Genomic DNA, 5,111 nt, shown 5'->3' with positions numbered 1-5,111 from the left:
CAACTCACGTGCTACGCGGACAACTCATGCGCTATGGTATTAATATCCTCACAACCAGGCCCTCGGCCTCACTCAGTCATGTACCTCACTAGCCTCGCCATCATCAACAAATAAGGGAACACAGCACACATCAAGTATCACAGCATATTAGCAAATAATAGAGACTGAGGTAAACATGTACAATAATTTCTATGATTGAGTACAAATAATGTGAGAATGAATAAAGGCTAAGCATGATCTCTAACATGAAGGCAGACAAGTTCAACAACAAGTAAACACATAACCACATATAATAGCTTTTAGGCCTGCCCTCACAGGACGGACCAAGCCTCAATCCCTCGCGGTGCACACCCACACGCCCGTCACCTAGCGTGGGTATCACCACCAAACAATCACATTATATCAAACTCTCCGGGTTTATACCCTCAAAGCCAGAGTTAAAACTGTTACTTACCTCAACAGCGTAAAATCCTACTCCGGGATGTCCTCGTCCCTCGACTCGGTCTCCAAAAGCTTCGAATCTAACCATAATCATAATACTACTATCAGCATAGTCTAAAGAATCGAATTACACAATAAAAACTACATAAACATGCCAAAAATCCGAAATCGGCCAAAACTCGGCCCCCGGGCCCACGTCTTGGAATCATTTAAAAATGGCAAAATAATAAATCCTCGTCCTCTCCCGAGTCTAACCATATATAATTTGTCAAAATCGGACTCCGTTTGATCCCTCAAATCCTCACTTAAAACTCTCCAAAACTCAAACCCTAACTCCCTCAATTTCACTTTGAAATCATCAAACAAATCCCAAAAACGAAGATGAATTCATAAATTATAATTAAAATCGAGTAGAGAACACTTACCCCAATCCATATGGTGAAAATCTCCTCCAAAATCGCCCAAATCCGAGCTCCCCAACTCAAAATATGACCGAATGAACAAACCCTAGTTTTGTATATTTTTCTACCAGCTATTCTGCCTCGTTTCTCGTGCCAAACAATCCCGAAACTCGTATTTTATGCCTCCAATGGATTCCTTGTGAAATTCTAGTCAAGTTAGGCTTTTGAATCACTCAATTTGACCTAATAATGAAGGAGATATGTAGGTTTTAATATTTGCAAATAGTGCAGATTTTTAAATACGCTGTCAGTGACAATTTCGTAATTAATCTGAAAAATCTGGCAACCTAATTCTTAGTAAAATGACCATAAAATCCTCATACGATGTCCAAATTCGACCATTCTTTTTGCTACGGGTCCATAATTACGATACGGATCTAATGTTTCAATCAAAAAAGAAATCGGAGCTCATTTGTTCAATATGATATCATTTATGCTTGAAAAAACGGCGTCGCAACATAAGAAAAACGAGCACAACACAATTCAAACCTCTCTGAAACTCACCCGAGGCCCTCGAGACCTCAATCAATAATTCCAACAAGTCATATATCACTACCCGAACTTAGTCGAACCTCCGGAACATCCAAAACAACACCAAAACACCAAATCAACCTCGAATTCGAGCCTAAGACTTTTAAACTTCCAACTTTTGCCAATTCAAGCCTAATTCTACCACGGACCTCCAAATTATATTCCAAACACACTTCTAAGTCTAAAATCACTCAACGAAGCTAATCGAATCATAAAAATCCAAATCCAAATTCTTTTACTCATAAGTCAACTTCCGGTTGACTTTTCTAACTTAACTTTCTAATTAAGAGACTAAGTGATCATTTCACTCCAAAACTACTCCGAACCCAAACCTACCAACTCGATACAACTCAACACAGCTGAACAACATATAAATAAGCATAGATGGGGGAAATGTGGCTATAACTCTCAGAACGAACGATCGGATCGTTACAATTGCATTGTGGAAGAACTTTGTTTTCATGTCCCTATAATTCAACCATTGCACCTTACACTTCTGCTTTATAAACTTATCTCTTGCTAGTTTCCACTCCTGATACTCCTGTGCTAACTTCATCTCTTCCTTTATCAGTGTGATATTTCTTGCATCTTTTTGTAGTTTGGTCTGACATTGACATAGTTTATCCAATTCTCTATCTGCTTGACTTTCTACATTACTAAATCATGTTCTCGGGTCTAATCCTCCATAAATGGTAATGGAAGGCTTTTTCAAAAGAATTTGGAAAGGGAAGGGAATTGATAAGACAGCACAAGTAAATCGTAGGGTGTTCCTAGTGAGGTTCACTAATGTTGATGACAGAGAAAAAGCTATAGAAGAGGAAGTGCAAATGTTTGATAGGAATTCTATTGTGGTAAAGCCATGGAAAACAGACAATGATGTTACCAAAGAGAAGGTAGATACGGTATCAATATGGATAAGACTAGTAGGACTTGATATCAAGCCTTGTTGGCACTCCCCTGAAGGCAGACAAAGCAACGACTAACAGGGACAAAATGACATATGCAAGAGTGCTAGTGGAAATTCCTTTGAACCAAGAGTACCCATCATGGGTGATGTTTATAAATGAGTATTGAAGGATTGTTGAGCAAATGGTAGAGTAAGAATGGAAACCTATATTGTGTACCAAATGCAAGAATTTTGGGCATGAAATAGTGAATTGCAGAAAACAACAAAGAGAAGAAATGACAAAAGAGAGACAACATCAGGGTCCTATTAACGTGGGGACTAACCCGCAAGCAGGAACAAGGGAGAAGACAAACTATGAGATTGGGCCAGGAAATCAGACAACACAAGTGCAAGGAATAAAGGCTGGGCAAAATGCAGAGCAACAAAAGAAGAAGAAAGGGAAGTTAAGAAATTACCAAGCCCACAGAAAAATAGAATTGAGAAAGGTGGTACAACTACAAGCAATTCATTTGCTAGTTTAAACACAGAAGAAGCAGGGGAGAGTCTATAGATCACTAGACAAGGTGTTCAAGACAGTAGAAGGAGTGATACATGCCCTGGATATGGTAGGGGTGAGGGAAATCTCAACCCCAATGGATAGAATTTAGATTTTGGAACACAAGGGGTCTAAATAGGATTGATAAGCAGAAGGAGATGCAGGTGTTTATGCATAACTCCAATGTCAGCGTATTTGGACCCCTAGAAACAAAGAATAAGCGACAAAAAGCTCATAAAATAGCTCTTAATCTTTCTAGTGGTTGGTCGTTTACAACAAATTTAAAGCACACCAAGGTGGGAGAATATGGTTAGTTTTGAAGCCAATGACATTCAATGTAAATGTCTGCTTGGTTGAAGAACAAACAATTCATTGTGAAGTACAACATAGAGGCACATGAAGTGTCTTAACATATCAATGGTGTATGGTTTCAAGCACTTCGTAAAAGTTTAAGGAAATCCATAATGGACCTAAACAACAGGGTTAAAGGACCATAGGCAGTCATGGGGGATTTTAACTGTATTCTGAGAGGTGAAGAAAGGGTTGGAAGGCATGTCATGGCTGAAGTAAGAGATTTTACGCATTGTGTTGAGGCATGTGGGTTGCAGGATCTTAGATCATCAGGATCCTACTACATCGAGAACAATACGCAACAAGAAAATAACAAAGTTTGTAATAAGTTAAACAGGCTATTAACAAATTATGAATGGATAATTGAATTACCAGCATCAAAGGTACACTTTATGAATGAGGGGATCTTTGATCACTGCCTTGGGAGGAGGAGATGCTACACAAAGGGAAACAATTTAGGTACTTTAATATGTGGAGTCTATCACTACTATTCCAATATTGGGTCAATGAAAGGTGGCAGCCATGTATACCAGGAAGGAAGATGTACCAACTTGTTGGTAAATTTAACAAGCTGAAAAGATACCTTAAGGAGCTAAACAGAGAGAGAATTGGCGATCCTACAACTTTACTCCATGAATTAGGTAAATTGAGGCCTAGGATTTGAGTTTTACCATTTTCTGTTCCATTGGTTGCCTCTTCCTCAACCATGTATGCCCATTGACGATTTTCCTGAACTCATTGCCTTCTTTGGTGTTCTCTGCATATGCACGCTTGGTGTTCTCACCGGTACGTTCGTAGTTGATTTCTGACTCAAATCAATTGAAACTATCCCTTACAAAACGTTCACACTTTTCATCTTTTTCGCATCTGCCAATTGGGGAATTCCCTTCTTCCCTTCCAAATTGCTTTGATTTACCCCTCCTGCTTGCTGGCTTCCTCCTCCAGTTTTTTATTCTCTTGTCATGTTCCGCTATGGCTGAGAGAAAATCTCATCCTACAGAGAGAAAGTTCAATTTTGGCATTCGCTTTTCAAAATGCAAAAAAAAAAAAAAAAAAAAAAAAAAAAAAAAAACAGCAAATTACTTTTTTTTTTCTTTTTTTCAACTTCAACCACATATTGTATAATTCAAATGCCTAGTTGGAAGTTTCAAATTCAAATAATCTTTGCTGATACTCCCAGTATACCATACAAAGCTGAGTAAGACAGTATATATTTCACTGGTTTTTTAAGTTAACTAAGTAAGGTAGTGTTTACACACTAAAGAAAATTAGTAGAAGAGATTTAAATAATCCGGTTGCATATATCAAGTAATGCAAGTTGAGACCATATCTAATTTCCCTCTTTTTGATGAAAGTTTAATTGGCACTATATATAGTTGAAAATATACAATAGGATTTTCTCATGAGAGAGAAGTTAAGAAATAAAACTATAATATCTACGATCATTAGCTAATTACTTCACTCAATGTAAAAGCTGGACTTGTTTTAATAAAATGAGATCATAGTTTGGACGACCTTGATGCATTCGACTGTCAAAAAAAAAAAAAAAAAAAGAGTTATCCACGCTTGATGTTTATTCTAAGAGAATATAAAGTAGTTAGCTATGGTTAAATTGATAAAGTGTATATAAGGGACAAATATTGTATAGTATGCTACATACATGTTAATTAAAAAGGACATATGTCATGCAGTTACTAGTTAGCCGTTAGCAGCAAAATTTGACAGATTAGCTAAAATTCCACAAGTGGAGTCTGGAAAGGTAAAGAGGTCGTTTCCGATAGACACAAAAATTAGAACAAAGACCCAAAAATTACAACTAACGGAAAAAGAAGAGACAACATACGTAAAAGTAAAGGAAAGCAGACAAAAAAAAAAAAAAAAAAAA

Source organism: Nicotiana attenuata, unplaced genomic scaffold (genome assembly GCF_001879085.1).
Source record: "Nicotiana attenuata strain UT unplaced genomic scaffold, NIATTr2, whole genome shotgun sequence".
Lineage (NCBI taxonomy): Eukaryota > Viridiplantae > Streptophyta > Magnoliopsida > Solanales > Solanaceae > Nicotiana > Nicotiana attenuata.
This window is presented reverse-complemented; position numbering follows the sequence as displayed.